Source organism: Toxorhynchites rutilus, chromosome 3 (genome assembly GCF_029784135.1).
Source record: "Toxorhynchites rutilus septentrionalis strain SRP chromosome 3, ASM2978413v1, whole genome shotgun sequence".
NCBI classification, from domain to species: domain Eukaryota; kingdom Metazoa; phylum Arthropoda; class Insecta; order Diptera; family Culicidae; genus Toxorhynchites; species Toxorhynchites rutilus.
In genome coordinates, this window is record NC_073746.1 from 212798918 (window position 1) to 212816946 (window position 18029).

Consider the following 18029-nt stretch of genomic DNA (forward strand, 5'->3'; position numbering starts at 1 on the left):
TATTTGCAATTCCGAATTCCCCAGACACCTTCGTTTATGAGTCTGTAATAGGTAAACACATTTCAGTCGGAATAAAAATGCCCCTGAATTGCATGTATTTGCAATACCAATTTCCCCACGTTCCATGGATTCGAATTATGTGTTAGGGAAACACATTTCAGTCGGAATAAAAATGCCCCCGACTTGCATGTATTTGCAATGCCAATTTCCGCACGCTCCATGGATTTCAAGTCAGTGTTAGGGAAACACATTTCAGTCGGAACAAAAATACCCCCGACTTTCATGTATTTGCAAAGCGAATTCCCCCAGGCACATTGATTTTGAAGTCCGTGTTAGGGAAACACAGCTCGGTTGGAACAAAAAATACCCCCTACTTGCATGTATATTTGCTAAGCGGATTCCCACAGGTACATTGATTTTGAAGTATGTGTTCGGGAAACCGTAAATCGGACCAATCAAAACTAGGCAGTTAGGGCGTTTAGATACCGCTTGACATTTCACAGTTATTCAATTGTTTATCTAATGAAAAATAACATTTTATTAATTGCGATAGAAGCGTAGAAATATTCCGTATCAATTGATGCAAACATCTTTCCGATCCAGTAAGATATGTTCGAGTTATAATCATTTGGAATCTTTCATTTTTTCCTGCATGTTCTGTGTTTAGGTTTTCATTTTACCCCTCATATACTCCGGTTAGACGTAGTCCCACGTCAAAATTCAAAAATTGAATTATTGAAGTGAAGGACAAAATAAGGATCTAGGAAAGCATAAACTGGTAAATATAGTGACCAATGGTCGATGTAAAAAACCTCTACGACAATGCAGAGTTTATGCAAGTAAAAAAAACTAAGCAGAACAGGTTTCGCTTGTAAATACTGCAACGTTTCACTACACAAAGGTGACTGTTCCAAGCGGTATCATAGATTAAAAAAATATTAAACAACTTCTTTTTTCGACAAATATTTTTATATGGATTAAGGTATATTTTATGTAAATAATAAACTGAAAACGATTGTAATAGATAAAATAAATATTGTTTAACACTAATATGATTAAAGTAAAAGATTTTATTAAATTTGGTTACCCTACAATAACACGAAGCGTAAAATTTTAGCAGAGCTTAAGAAAAGCGCATATATTCCCGCGCGTCAATCTAGGCCGAAAACGAGCCGGTGTCTCGGACGATCTGCGACTGAATGGACGGTGAAAAGGGCATAGTATGTTCGAACTGCTACCGGTCGGTAAAGTTGTAACATGGTCTCGGTTTTCCTCGGAAGCTGCAGTTTGAGGTTTTTTACATAACATATCCAAAGATCAGAGACATTTTTATCGTTTTTAAGTTAGAATTTTTAAAAGTTAACCGATGGTCCGAAACATCAAATTTTTTCTCTTTTTTTTACAAAAATGACACTTACAACTTTTGAACTACTGGATTGATTCAGATGATCAACATATTAAATTGAAGGCAGTGAGCTAATTTTTCTTGAAAAAATATTACACTTGCAAAAAAATTTGATTTTGTTTTTATAATTATTGTTTGTAATTGTTTTTCAACGTTTATGTGATCTCGGGACCGAGGGTGCTTTTGAGTTTTGAACTTTGAGTCTTCGATCAATATTTCTTCGTGACTAGACTAGATCTATGCGGCCAAAATCTCATTACCTTCGCGTTTTTGATATTTATATGAGCTTATTAGCTCATTGACTTCACGTAGATATGTTGATCATCTTAATCGGTCCAGTATTTCGAATGTTCTGAATTTTTGAAAAAAAAGTGATGTGACAAGTTCAATTTGGTGGATTACAGAGAATAAAGTTTATTTGAAATTATAATTCAATCGAAATGTTTATAGTTGGCGCAGTCGAATAAGCCAAGAGATAGGGAAGACAAACAGTTGTTATTAAATGAAGCAAAAAGTGAAATACAAGTGATTCCGCATTAAGCCTTGAGTTGAGGATCCCCCACCGTCACCTGCAGAGCACTGCCAACGATCTCTTGGACCATCGTTCACGGTGGGAAGAAAGCTAAGTAGTCAGATTTTTTAAAATAAATTTTCCTTCGCTACTTTACTTTCGGGATAGCGCACTACCAGATAGACGAAAATCAACGAAAAAACGGTGCTACCAGATAGGCGTTTTTTCACACGAATGGAACGCGCTACCTGATAGACGTTGTTTTCAAAATTTCATAACTTGTACATTCATGAAGAAAAAACTAGCAGAAAAATCTGTTCACCCGGCTAATTAGTAGCGACGACGAACACAGTGACAGCAGTCTAAGCTCTTGTGAGTCGGAACAGAACTCCCACTAAAAAATATTAACTCATTAGAACAAAGAATAAAAATGGCTTAACAAAATAATGGAGCGATCAACCTCATGCAGCAACTTCTAGCTAGATAAATTCTCTCGCAAAATCGACCAGTTTAACGAATAATAAACAGAAACAATGTGATAATCTACTAACTGCAATCAGCCTAAAATTGGACAGTAATAACGCGGGGCCTAGTACCGTTCAGCATCCAACCTCTATACCACTATAACTGCTCGATCTTTTTAGAATACCGGATCCAATAAAGTCCATCCCCACCTACGATGGCAATAGAAAACAGTTAAATAATTGATTTACCACAACCGAAAATACTTTGGGTATTTTTTACCCAATGGTATACGCCCAAGTCTACTCAATTGACGTTCAAGCAATAATAAATAAGATAGGGGCCAAAGCAAAAGATATTTTATGTCTTGTAGGAAGCCAACAACAAACTCTGAGGAAAATAAAGTAAATTTTTTGGCAGGTACCTCAAATACAAATCAGGCGGTTAGGCTTCTTTTGGACACATGAGCCAACAAAAATGTAATTAGATCAGGTTTAATTCAAAATACCATAGAAACAAAAACCACAAGTGTAAAGAATATCACAACATCATTTGATATTCCGAAACTAATACAATTATTGATTACTAAAATGAAATTGTAACAATAAAGGGTCATAAATGTCTTATAATAAATTTAACCCCGCAAGGAAAAGTTTCAACCACATAATAACGCTACCAAGCGACAAGAATGGTTTGTTTTCAAGCCAGCGAAGGTGTTCTAGTCGAACCTGGCCTTCATAAATCACGGAACACACACACATCGTTTCTTGTAAGAACGGATAATCCGAATAGACCCAAAGATTTATATTAGGGTGAATAATTTTGAGACCCGTAGAAAAACATGAAAATGAAATACAAAAGAGATTTAAAGAACCTAATACGAACCGATCATCTGTCTCGCTTAGAAAAAGGAGAACTATTGAAAGTATTGAAGGAACACCATCAGGTAATACTGAACAAAGACGAAAAGCTCAATAACCATTTATATATATATATAAACACTAGCTGTACCCTGCCACGCTTTGCTGTGGCACATTGTGGTTGCATGGTTGAGTTGAATTTTTAATTTTTTATGTTGTAACAACAATCCTAGATGTGTTTGGTTGTTTTGTATATTGTATCATAGTTTGAGCTAAATCGGCTCCGTACTTTTCGAGTTTTTGACGCGTACACAAACGAACAGCACCTTTTATATATATATATATATATATATATATATATATATATAAATATATATATATATATATATATAAATATATATATATATATATATATATATATATAAATATATAAATATATATATATATATATATATATATAAATATATATATATATATATATATATATATATATATATATATATATATATATATATATATATATATATATATATATATATATATATATATTGATAGATGAGGGAAATCGATATATTTTAAATCACTTCGAAACACAATTTCAGTTCATAATTTTGTCAAACACGTGGAAAAAAGATGTTTCCATCACATAGAACACATATTCATTACTGAATAGTCGATTTTCATTAGAAGCTCAATTTCAGAAACGCACTCTGGTCATATATAAATTCATTTTTCTTTCAATTTTCAAATTTTTTATGCCGTAACAACATTTCTTGAAGTGTATTGTATATTATGTCCAAATTTGAGCTCAATCGGTTCCGTACTTTTTGAGTTTTTGACTCATACACAAACGCAATATACAATCCATTTCAAAGGATGTTGTTAAGACATAAAAAATTGAACAATTAGGAGAAAAATGATTTTTCAAATGGCCATAGTGCATTTCTGGAATTGAGCCTCTAATTAAAATCGACTATTCAGTATTGAATATGCGTTCTATATAATGGAAGCATATTTTTTTCAAGTGTTTGAGAAAATCGAGAATTTCAATTGTGTTTGAAACAGTGATTTAAAATTTAATTCTATTCGTTTGTGTATGCGTCGTAAAGTCCGGAAACGATTGAGCTCAAACTATAATACAATATACAAAACAACTAAACACATCTAGGATTATTGTGACAACATGAAAGATTGAAAAATTCTACGCTCCAATATGGATCGTATCTAAAAAATCCGACACATCAAGGAAAAAAAAAGTTTCGTGTAGTCATAGACTACAGGAAATTAAACGAAATCGTAATAGAATATATTTATGCCATTCACAATATTTTACCATAATTTATTTAAAATCTGGATTTCACCAGATCGAGATGGATGAAATTTCAAGACAGAAAACTGCATTTCAGTGAATTCATTCCTAGGGGACTAGGGGACAAAACATGCTAAGTCTATTTAGATGACGTTATCGTTTTCGGAGATGTTTGTAAATCATTTGAAAAACTTGGAAAAAGTACTAGGAAAATTGAAAAACGCAAACTTAAAATACAGCTCGACAAAAGCGAGTTTCTCAAACGGAATTGTAAGTTTCATTGATAAGCATGTATGTATGACAGTCTAGGGGAGCGTCGCTGATTATTCGTCATTTGCACCCCAATAGAAAGTATCCTGTATCGGTCACACGTACATACACCCAAAGTTAATTTTTAGCACATTTTTTTGGCATCCCGATTTATTACATTAAATGAGCTGAAAGATAACATAAAATGTTCTACTCCCCAATACATGTATATCATTTGTATGATGTATATGCTAGAGCCAATATGAGGAGCGAAACAGGAGACACATTTAGATGAAAGCTTTTCGTATAGTTTGCCAAATACATGGCCCAGACAGAGAAAGATATATTCTCGTTCATGTTCTTCTTTATTGGCTTAGAAACACCTTCCAACTTCATTTTATGATGAGGTGTAATATTATCACGCTCCTTTATAATAGCGCTGGCAGCTATATGGATAGCGTGGTCGTGTAAAGTAACTTCGCATTCCAGCCGGCCTTGGTTCGATCCTCATTGACGTCGTATGGACTTTTTTTTTGCACAATCACGAATGAAAAGAGAAAAGAAAACAGAAAGAGATATCTGCACGCATACATACAAACCATTTTTAAGCTTCAAAATAGCTCATTTTTTGCGCATTTGACTCTCATGACCAGAAAATGGCATCTTTTCTGCCAATGATGGCATGTTTTCTGCAAACGCTAGTTTGGGTGTAGCATTGGAGACTGCAAAACCCAAATAAGAAAATATAATGTAATACTAACCTCGAACCAACCGCGAGTAATCGGTTACATATTACTAACATAGTCGTAAGGCAAAAACTGTCGAAATATTGAACTCCCGGCCCCGTCAGGCTGCCGCCATATGATCCTCAATAAAAAATAAATATATATTTTGGATAAAAAACAAGCACAATTTTCCGGAACTGAACTCCCCAGATACTGTCGCGCTTGTAGCTTCAAATAACGAAACGGTGCATTCAGCAACTTCATTCAAGCCAAATGAGATTAGGGGAACTGGAGGGAATGTGGTCACCCTAAGGAACATACCCATTTCCTGTGTCCGCATACCACTAAAATTTCCGTTCTTCGAAGAATATTGTAGCTCAATTTATTGTAGTTCAAGATAGTAAGCGTTTTTTATTATGAAAATTGAAAATAGTACATTTTGCATTATTAGAAAAAAGGTTGAAAAATCGAACATTTTTTTAGTGTGGAGGTAAAGTGGTCACCTGTGGGGGGCAAAGTGGTCACTCGCACATATCACGCTAGAAGAGATAAATTTATGCGTGTTTTCTTGATCAAATTTGTTTAAACTATTATTGAAATAGTAGGTACATGTATGGAAAGAGCTAGGTCTATTAGCCTAGAATCGTAACTGAAATTTTCTCATACGTACAAAAACGTAATAGGAAACACATAACGTTATTCAAAATGAGGCTTGGTTTTGGTTGGGGTGGCATATTTTTCTTGGGTCAAAACCACAAAAGGGATCCCTTTAGGAGCAGAAGGTGGTAAGTTACATCAGCTTTTGAAACAGAACATTGTCAGTAGTAATCCTCCACTGACCACTTTGCCCCCCGAACAACGAAATGAGAAATAATGAACAAAATATCAAATGATGCGCAAAATCCCCACTGCGATCCAGATGGAAACTTCATATTCTTGGACTCAGTAAACCAATGCCAAAATGCCGAGGACGACACTTTCTTTACTCCCCGGAGGAGTTACGAGCTGAGTTGCTACTGAGTTACTACTGAGTTACCAATAACAGTGAATGATGATGAGTGACCATGGACATTCAATGACTGAATAGAATAGAATCGCAAGAATGACAATGAGCTTGAGCTTGAGCTTGGGTAGACTGTACAATTCGTAGTTGCTCTCCGTGATTGACCTGAACCAACCAAATTGCACAAAGAACACACAGAATGACGCTTGGGACTAGCAAATCATTCTCGTTGTGCAATTTTCGGTGATTCAAACTTTAAATGGCCAATAACGACGCCGGCCACGTACTTACAGTCACCAGGGAAGGGAAGGAATGTTAGTATGATAGTGATGTGATTATGTAAACGCGAACTATCACCACTGGACGACACGAAATTGCGAAAATATTATATTTCACAACATTCATCAATTTTTCAAAATTATTCTTGGGAAACCTGACTCTCATCGGCGGAAATTATTCTTTGGAAACCTCACAAGGTAACCGAAAAAAAACTTTCTAAAATTAATCGATCCGGAGATATATTTCTTTATCTGTTGTGCCTACTCTTAACGGAACTTCGATCGCGGTGGGAGAAAATTATTCTTGGGAAACCTGACAAGGTAACCGAGAAAATTAGTATTATTCGGACCGGGGATATATTTCGATATTTATCGTGCGTACTTTTCATCGAACTCCAATCGCAACGGCGAAAACTATTCTTGGGAACCTGACAAGGTAACCGAGGAATTCCTTCTAAAACTAATCGAACTGACGTTATATATCGAAGCCTGACTAGGTATCCGAGTAAATTCTTCTAAAATTATTCTGACCGGCAATATATTCCCTATGTTATGTAATTTATCGTACCTACTCTATATTTAACTCTAATCGCGATGGCGGTAAAAATTTGAGGAATTAAAATATTAAACAATTAAATAATTTCAATAATGCGTATGGAAAAAAAACTTATCTGACGCCACTGTACGCTTAGCTCTTCCTTGGCGATGACTCCTTTGTTTGTGACACTACGACAAGTGTGTAGAAATGTGTAGAACACACAAACAAACACATTTACACTCTCCGATAAAAAAAAATCGTTGAACACAAATTCTGTCAGTGAACACAGCGAACACATCGATTGATGAGCAATTATTTCTGATGTAAATAATGAGTGTATGAAAAAAAAAATCTGACGTCACTACACGTTCAGCCCACCCTTGTAGCTAATTCTTTTAATTGTGATACATTCACTATCACGAAACAACTTTGCACTCGATGTAGAACATACAATAACGATCACTCATATATTGTATTCTCATGACGAAAACCACATTCATCTCTCTATTTCAGAAGCAGGGAAATAATGGATTTTTACGTTACGGCATTCCGGCATGTTGGCTAAGCTTGACTAATTTCTAACATTCACTTCTCCCTGCTGTTGTTGGATGTTGTTTTCGATTGGCTCTGACGGAGCTTCCGCTGAGCGAGAGCGGAACAAGAGAGCAGCTTCTGAGAAAAACACCATCAAACACAAGAGCAAAAATGCTATCGAAATTTGCAATATTTTTCATTTTTTCCGGTCTCAACTTGGTAAACCGACATATAACTCTACCGCGAACGACACTTCATAACTTTCGGAACACTTTGGACCTAAATTTTCCCCAATCGGCGCTATTTTGCACAAATTAATTTGAAAAAACTCGACGTTCGACGGTTAAGCAACAGCTAAGACAATCGCGTTCTCAACTCTCCTGAATCGCAAGAATGACAATGAATAATAAAATTGCATCCGCTCTCTATTGTCGAATAGTTCAATTTATATTATTATTCAGCCATTCCATGCCAAACCGATATAGTGTTTCTCAGATTGTCGTCAAAAGTGGTAGTTTTGTTCTTTATAGCAAATTATTAGAGTCGGATTTTTTTTTATTTTTTTGTTAGGGTGACCATTTCCATTCTAGGGTGGTCTGAAAAATCAATTTTTTCGCATTTTGCCAAAAATGACTTAAAAAAAAAAATCATAACCACTGTACCAATTCAGATGTACGACATATTAAATTAAAGCCAATTAGCTTGCCTTTTTTGGAAAAATACTACAGTTGCAGAAAATTTGAATCATGTTTTCGTTATTATTGATTGTATTTGTTTTTTATAGTTTTCATGGTCTCGGGACCAAAGGCGCTATATTTTTTAATATTTTTTTCTGGAAAGCTGAGAATTTTTCACATAGCATATCTCGAAACCAGGGAGGCGTTTTTTTCGTTTTTGTATTATTATTTTTCATAGATAACCGATGGTCCGAAAAATTTTTTTTTTCCTTTTTTCCACCACAAAAAATCATAACTTTTGCTCTACTGGACCGATTTAGATGATCGACATATCAAATTAAAGCCAATAAGCTAGTCTTGTTTGAAAAAATATTACACTCTGAAGAGACATGGATTTTGTTTTCGTAATTATGGTTTATCGTTTCGGGATCAAGAGCGCCATATTTTTTTCTATTTTTTCCTGAAAGCTGAGGTTTTTTCACATAATACATCCGAATACCAGAGAGGTGTTATTTTTCGTTTTTAAGTTATGATTTTTCAAAGTTAACATGTTTTCAGTTTTCGTTCAGTATTTTTATGCGACTAGACTGGATGTATGTGACTTAAATCCAATTAATTGGCAAGTTTGTAATTTTTTAAAGGCTAGCTAGTAGGCTTTAATTTGATATGTCGATCATCTGAATCGGTCCAGTAGTTCACAAGTTATGAATTTTTGAAAAATGTCATTTTTGGGAAAAAAAATGGGAAAAAGTCGATATTTCGGATCACCCCAAAATGAAAATGTGCACCCTAACAAAAAAAATAGAAAAATACGGGTCTAACAGTTTGCTATAAAGAACAAAACTACCACGTTTGACGAAAATCTGAGAACCACTATATCGGTTTGACATGGAATGGCTGTATTAGTATTACGGAGTATAAAGTTTATTTAAAATTATAATTCAAACGAAGTGTTTATAATTATATTATGTAAAAAAGCCTCAACTTAATATATAAATATATCAAAATATATAGCGCACTTGCTCCCGAGATCATAAACTATAAAAAGAAATATAATCAATAATAACGAAACAAACCTAATTTTTTTCGAAAGTGCTATATTTTTTTCAAAGAAGACTCGAGTCGTCGAGTCAAATATTTCGAAAGTTATGAGTTTTTTAAATCATTTTTTGGAAAAAAAGTGGAGAAAATTGATCACCCAAAATGGGAATGGGCACCATAATACAAAAAAATAAAAAATACAGGTCTTATATTTTGCGAAAAGGAACAAAACAAAATCACAAAAATCTGAGAACCACTATCGGTTTGGCGTGGAATGGCTGATATAATAAATAAAAATGTGTTAATATACGGTGCATCTTGTTCCCCGTACAATGCACAATATATTAAAAAACAGAAATGATTCAGGAATGTTGAGGGCTTCACAGGAAAGCTCCCACGAGCGGTGATCAGAGTTACCATATCCATAATCTGCATTTTTATAAATTTCAGTTTTTGAATTCCCGCAGATTTGATGTTTGAAACCCGAAATACGAAAATATTTTTACTTTACTGATTCCAAGTTCATGTGACATGTGACAAAAAATATATGCTGAATCTACATTTCAACAATCAACTACTATTTTTTCAATGATGCGAATGTGATGCCAAAAGAATGTGAATTAATTATATTATGTTTATGAGGCGTTGATTACATATCAAGTACAGCTTTCAACACTTTTTGTGCATTTTTTCGTCCATCAAAGCTGCATCTCTCTGGGCATCAACCAGCATCTTTTTTAGCCTCAGGTTCCTTCGCTTCAAATTGGTCGGCGTTAACTCAGAGGGGATCGTATATGCTATACAGTACAATTCGCTTATCTCTAAACGGTTTAAATTCATGAAAAATGGAAGAATTTCCTTTTTCCTATATATTTGTTCTGCCGATTTGTGTGTTAACCCTACCCGTATTTCGAATGCTTATAACTCGAACATTTCTTAATAGATCGGAAAGATCTTCTACTTCTTGAATGGCGTTAACGTTCCCTGTGGAACTTTTGGCGTCTCAACGTATGCATTAACTAGCGTCATTCATTAATGCTTGGTTGAGATTTCTTAAGCCGAATAACACGCCTTGAATGTAATCCGAGGGGCAAGCTCTAGAATAAGCGTGACCACAGTGCAAGTCGAAGGATATTTCTCTGACGAAAAATCCCCTCGGCCAGAACGGGAATCTAACCCACTCGCTAATTCGAACCCAAGACGCTAACCACTCGGCCACGGGTGCACAGATCGGAAAGATGTTTGCATCAATTAACAGGAAATATCTCCTTTCAAGAGATGAACAATTGAATAACTGTAAAATATCAAGCGTTATCTTAAAGCCCTAACTGCCAAGTTTTCATTGGCCCGATTTATGGTTTACCCAACACACACTTCAAAATCGATGTACCTGTGGAAATTCGCTTTGCAAATATGCATACAAGTCGGGGGTATTTTTGTTCCCACCGAGCTGTGTTTCCCTAACACGGACTTCGAAACCAATGTACCTGGGGAATCCGCTTGTGAAAACATGCAAGTTGGGGTTTTTTCTCACTGAGCTGTGTTTCCCTAACACGGACTTCAAAATTAATGCGTCTGGGGGAATCCGCTTTGCAAATACATGCAAGTCGGGGGTATTTTTTGGTGTTGAGTACTTTTGTACTCGCTTGTCGTTGTACAGACCGGAATATGTTTCCCTAAAACGTACTTTCAAACTAAGAAGTCTGGGAAAATGTTCATTTCAGACACTAGACAGGATGTCGACTCAAAACCCGAAAAAATATTCCCTGATTTTCCAGTAAAAATCCAGATGTAAACTAGTAATCAAATCCACTACTGTAGTTCCTTAAACAATTAGTTAGCTTAAACAGTGAAATTTAAAAACGTCCGTCGATATCTTCTAATGAGTGAATGGATTTTGATTTTTAATTGAGTTGAACGACGACTGAGAATTATCGTTAAAGATTCAAAAAAAAAAAATTGATTTATTATTACAATTCGAAGTTATATTGAAGGAGCATTAAACACTAGTACATTTTTTTTCCTTTTTTATTCGAATTTGAATTCATGAAACTGTTTCGATTTTAACGAAATGCTTTTTCTTGCAATCTTTCGGCTACCTCCTGTGTGTTTTCCAAAATTTTCTTCATTTTACCTCACGAGATTTCGCATCTGTTTCCCGTTGCCGTTTAATTAACTTTGATTCATATGACGATAAAAAGAAAGAGAATTTCGAACTAGTTGAACTAACTACTAGCTGTACATTTTTATTGATGCTATCCTTCTAAAGTATAACATCACGAACTTGTAGCCGTATCCGGGAGTATAACCGTTTCCTCCCACATGTTTTCATAAAAATATTCGCTATTCATGGAAGCCCCCTCTCGTTGGGGTTTCCACGCGAGAGACAGAAGACAATTTTTGGTAAAAAAAAATTCATAAACCTACCTGTATTTTCCAAAAATGTTCCAGTCGTTCATTTTTCGGATCGTAGTGAGCAAACTTGTTTATGATGCTAGCAATATTATTTCAGTGGTAAGTCCGCTGGAGCTCCACTGATGAATCCTAAATCCGTAAAACATCAAAGTAGTCAAAAGCTTCCAGAATCGTTTCCCTCCATTCTTTATCGGTATCAAACACGGAAAGAACAAAAATACATCAATGCTTCATAAGCTTTAAAACAAGTGTTCCGCATCTCAGACGAAATTTCAAGATATCTGTCGCAAAATTTTGGTGACTTTTTATTGAGGTCATCAATCCTTTGATGAACCGTGTAAAATATGTAATAGCTACCCATATTCAAGAGTTTTTCTTCTCCATTTTGAATGTCCATTTGCAACACGTGTAGTATGCCAATTCACGTTGGTACCGTCCATCGGTACAAGAAGAAGGTCATTCAAACATATAATTGCCGGACCTTCTCAAAAAAGTTGATCTCTGATGCTTGAGTACGTCCCATGTACATTGACGTCATGTAGCGATTCTTCTCTTATTCATCCCAAAATCTGACATCCAGAATCATCTGCAGCCTCTTTGGAGTCTTGTTCAAAGACTAGTTAGACCTTCTCAGCTTTCTGGGCTATCTTCAAACAATCCTCTCAATAGAACCATGTCTGTTTCAGCAGTGCTGAGTGATTTGTGACAAATAACTGTTCCGAGACACCACAGGAATTTCAAGCATGAATTTATCGACAGTTTTCGAAGAAGAACTGCAGATACTTATGCCAAATGCCAGTAAAAACAGTGCGAATGTGAAAGAGTTAACTTTTGCGTTGTTTACTTTTCGGAAGGACTAAGTTCACCTACAGGCAAAAGCAATCATCATAAACCGAAAAACCTACAGAGAGTCAAACTAGTTAAATACAACTTTTTTTTTTGTATAATTAACTTTAATTACTGCAATAATCAAACTTCTAATTGGCGGAATTTCGTTTTTTCCAGATTGCTGACGACATTCCCTGACGATCTTTGAATTCCCTGATATTCCCTGATTTTCAAGGTAGTCGCTAGACACCCTGCTAGAGGTGAATGAACTTTCGCGGTTCGAGAACTACTTAAACATGAGATGTGCAATAATTTCAGAGGGAAAATCAAAATACAATGATCGTGTGACAATTCTTAAGTTCACATATTTTGGTAGTCCTAGGCATCATACCAAACGTAAAAGGACATTCATAAAATTTACTTGTAACGAAGAACACAATCTATCACAAACGTTTCAACAAACAAGTGGATTGCATAATATAATTGCGTAGTTCTACGTCGAAAATATGCGGTCCTAGATACAACTCCTTACAACTTTTGACGTAGGACTACGTCTTACATTAAGGGTGCCAAATCAGAAAACAGGTCACATTTTTATGAAATAGAGTGCACGTTAATAACTATTTTTGCTGCGAGCGGATTATAACGACTTGCATACCAATCAAATTGGAAATTTTCTAAGATTTGTTTGATATGCTATACATTACAATCCCATAATCTTTATATGGTTTAAATTGATGAAAATTGGAGGCATCCCCATTTCCCTATACATTTGTTCTGTCCATTTGTGTGCTTTCCCGGACAGAGCTGTCAATAACATGCAACTTATGCAGCCGCTAGAATAGAAACAACGAATGGGGATAGCGAAATGAGAATATTTGCGAAGTAAACTCCACTTTTGCATACTAAGTAGGCTGTTGTTGGCGTATAAGTATTGCATCTTCTCTGAGGAAAATTCTCCGAATTTATCTGTGCCCAAAACAACAAAGGTCGCCTATTCTGCTCGTTTTGTGTTTTATGTTTCTCCTCGAGCTGTGACCGCTAGTGAATATTTCACTTGAAGTGCATCTGACATTGCAATTAACACAACCATCCGACTCAGTGCAATGCGTGCATTGATATAAAGAAACAAATTGCGACAAATGACCAATTAGTGTATGGTTCTCGTAAAGACAAGAAAGAATCGTTGCTTCTCGAAATGATTCTACAAAACCACGTAAGCCATTAAACCTTTTCAGGGACACCGGAACTTTTTGCTAAAGAGTTATTTATGAAATTTCGACGTATTGGCAAATAATATCCAAAATGATAAACCAACAAATTTCAAGAAAAAAAAAGATTGCGTAGTCCTACGTCCTAAGCGGTCGTGTCTCGGATACAACCCATCGAATTTTTTTACATGCTGATAAATAATGTCAGCCTGATCGGTCCGATAGATCCTAATAACACAAGCTCAAAGAACATAGCAAAAAAAATGTAAAAATGTAAAATGTAGAACTACGCAATTATATTATGCAATCCACTTGTTCACCACTTCGAATATTATTTTGGAATGCATCAAAAATTTTGAAATAGATTATGTTCTTCGTTACAAATAAATTTGATGAGCGCCCTTTTACTTTTGATATGATGACTAGGACTACCAAAATATGTAAACGGAAGAATTGTCAAACGATCATGGTATTTTAAATTTCCCTCGGAAATTATTGCACATCTCATGTTTACGTAGTTCTCGAACCGCGAGAGTTCATTCGCCTCTAGTATCTGAAATGACAATTTCTCAGGCTTCTCAGTTTAAAAGTACGTTTTAGGGAAACATATTACGGTCTGCACAACGACAAGCGAGTACAGAAGTACTCAACACTAAATAATACCCCCGACTTGCATGTATTTGCGAAGCGGATTCCCCCAGACACATTAATTTAGAAGTCCGTGTTAGGGAAACACAGCTCAGTGCGAAAAAAATACCCTCGACTTGCATGTATATTTGCAAAGCGGATTTGTCTGTGTTGGGGAAACCGAAAATTGGGCCAACCAAAAATAGGCAGTTAGGGCGTTTAGGGCGTTTAGACCTGACATTTTACAGTTATTCAATTGTTCATCTCATGAAAAGTAACATTTTATCAATTGTGATAGACGCGTAGAAATATTTCCCATCAATTGATGCAAACATCTTTCCGAACTGTTACGAAATGTTCGAGATATAGACATTCGAAATACGGGTAGCGTTAGCACACAAATCGGCAGAACAAATGTGTGGAAAAAAGGAAGTTCTTCCAGTTTTCATAAATTTAAATCGTTTAGAGATTATCGAAGTGTAATGTATAGCATATCAAACAAATCTTAGAGAATTTCCGATTCGATTGGTATGCAAATCATGAGAATTCGTTCACAGTGAAAGTAGTTATTAACGTTAACTTTATTTCATAAAAACGTGACCTGTTTTCTGATTTGGCACCCTTCCTGAAAGACGTAGTTCTACGTCAAAATTTAATTCGATTTTTTCGACCATACAGACCGCGTTGCCGTTTTTGAATTCTGAGCAAGAGTGCGATATCTCTGGCATCGCTGACAGTGAGACGGAAAGCCTCGCTAGAGGCTAATAAAGCGTGAGAAACCGCGGGTGGACACTGTTTAGGGCGGAGGAAGAGGAGATCGTTGGGAGGTATAAGCAAGTGCAAGAAGAACTAACCAAATAACGCTTGGCAGTGATGCTGATGATGATGCTGGTCCAAGCCGAACGATGGTACGTAAACATGAGATGGAGAGAGTGCGAGATTACAGCACCACGGAGAATTTGATATAAACTTAGGCGAGTACTTCACATGGTTCGCAGTTGGAGCACACATACCAAGGCTGTAATATAGTTTCGCATGGAAACGTGAACTAGCGGTAACGTGACAATCTTAAGAGGCAAGCACGAGAATATTTAGATGTGAGCACTAGGGTGGTCGGTCCTATATTTTGTTGTGGATTTATGTGTAATTTTTACACCGATAGCAATTATGTTTTCACTAATTTAGAAACGCTGTTGTGGTTACGCAGTATGAAATAAATCGATTAACGTTTGAACAACATTGATGTATCTATATCGCAAAAATATTATCATTTGAATTTTATGCTGTTTCAATAGTCCATCAGCTGATGCATTCGTTGCTTTATTGCAATTTTGATGTTTTCATACTTCAACGGTTATTGAATTTTATTTCTAATATCAGTGTCAGAAACACCAATTAATGGTCCTCAGTATACAGGATGGAAGTAACATACTTTAGTTGACAAAAAAAATTCTAAAAATCGTGATATAAAAAATCAGATAGCTCCTTAAAACATGTATATTTTACTACTCAGAAAAAAGCTGCTGGTAATATACATAATTTCGCAAAAAAAAAATCTGATAAATGTGGATTCATTGCTATTAACTATTTGATGTCTTTTCCGCCTCTAAAATCAAACAAATTAAAGAATCAGAACAATCATTCTAATGGAGTAGATAAATCCCTGACTGCGGGGTCATTTTCTGACTTTTCTGCTTCAATCAGCCCTGCATCTAGCAAATCATTGTTTACTTGTTAGATGCCCCAATTCCCGATTATCCTTCATTTCCTGGGGAAATCTTTTTGAAAAAAATGTTTATACAACTATCAACGCTTCATTTGTTCCCTGCTCGCTCGTGTTGATTTAATCAAATATAAATAGCATATTTATAACCAAATATATACAGCATATATTTGTAAACAAAGACGCATGCTTTCTTCACATAACTTACAAAATCATCTCTCCCGGTGTGCTCCTCCTTGCTCAATCCGTCTTGTTAGACTTGTTTTAATCCATTCATCGTGTGACTGTTTCTTACGCTCACTATCTCGAACGATGGAAGAGTATCAGCTGCCGCTGGCGCGGTCACATGCTCCACCAGCAAGAGCATACACTTCCGCTAATCCAAAACACTCACGATGTTTTTAACTGTTATTTTTCAACCATTACGTACGTGCGCTCCGGTAAGAACCACCTTCCCGTGGTGTGTACGTGTATGAGTTGAAGAATCTAAATCTTCCTTCACTCGTCCCTTATTTTTGTCTATCTCTTCTTATATTCTGTTTCGCTCTCACTCACACAAACATACCCTTCGGGTGAAACGCGCTCCGTCACCAAAAGAAATGGCTGCTGTCCGAAAAACAGCACCAGCTAGCAATCTAGAAACTATTCCACTGCGATATGGCTCAACATTTTCTTAGCTCTGCTTAACCCAATATCAGATCGAGAATAAGCATGATTCATTCGCACCACATAACTCACTTCCGAACTCTAAATGTATATTTATGTTTGAATGATGGGTGTTCGACCCAAGTCGCCCGCGAATTATTCTTCTGCTTCTTTGCTTCGAGGAAACCAAATCTTCCCTTTGCTGTTGCTGCTGCTGGATGATGGGTCTGTTGAAAAAAGGAGTTTTCACTCGCACTTTTCACCTATTTGGCACTGTTTTCACATGCGAATTTTACCCCAATCCTCTAGATTAACACGCGAACTCGAAGACGAGTGCACTTTTTTCACTGCAGATTCACTTTTGCGGGTCTAAAATCGGGATAAACAAAACAGATATTTCGGACCACGCACCGCAGCGAAAAAAATGCGGATTGCACTCGACGACTTGCTTCACTCTGTGCTTTTGTATTTGAGCTGTGTTCTGAAAATCCTCGTCTCTGATTAGATGTTGTCAGTGTGTGTGTATGCTTGAGCGAGCTCGCCTAGTTCTCGTGTTGACCGTAGTGGCGTTGTGAAAATGACAGTTTTTCAATTGAAGACTGTCAGTGAAACGTCACTCATACGTAACCCAATCGTCACATAATAATAAAGGTTCAGGCAGGGGATAGTAACTTCAAGCAAAAAAGTGGGGCCAATTCGAGATTGCTTTTATGTAAACAGTGAACTTTTTTACACTCTAAAATTTTGCACCGACTTGCACTGACAACTGAATGATATTGTCAATTTGTGCGAGATGCCTCAAAACAGCTGGGAATAAATATTGTTTATATACAGTAAGTTACATTTAATGCGACGTTTCGATTAATAGACATTTTTGTTTTGATTTAATTGGACATTTTTGTAAACATCGAGTTCGCGGCCCAAATTATGGCGCCACATTAAAGTTGCCACCAGACGTACACACTGTACCACTCACATCGCCAATGTT

At 36.0% G+C, this 18029-nt stretch overlaps 1 protein-coding gene across 6 annotated transcripts in view; it reads right to left on the reverse strand.

Moving 5' to 3' along the window:
* The window catches only part of LOC129777816 (histone-lysine N-methyltransferase, H3 lysine-79 specific), a 79278-nt gene extending 61776 nt beyond the window's left edge, over window positions 1–17502 (reverse strand). For 5 of the 6 annotated variants that reach the window (XR_008743297.1, XR_008743296.1, XM_055784323.1 and 2 more), the window contains exon 1: window positions 16605–17502. The gene's annotated coding sequence lies outside the window, so the exon portion shown is untranslated. The remainder of the gene's footprint in view (window positions 1–16604) is intronic. The other variant, XM_055784325.1, reaches the window with a different exon arrangement.
* Window positions 17503–18029: the final 527 nt, after the last annotated feature.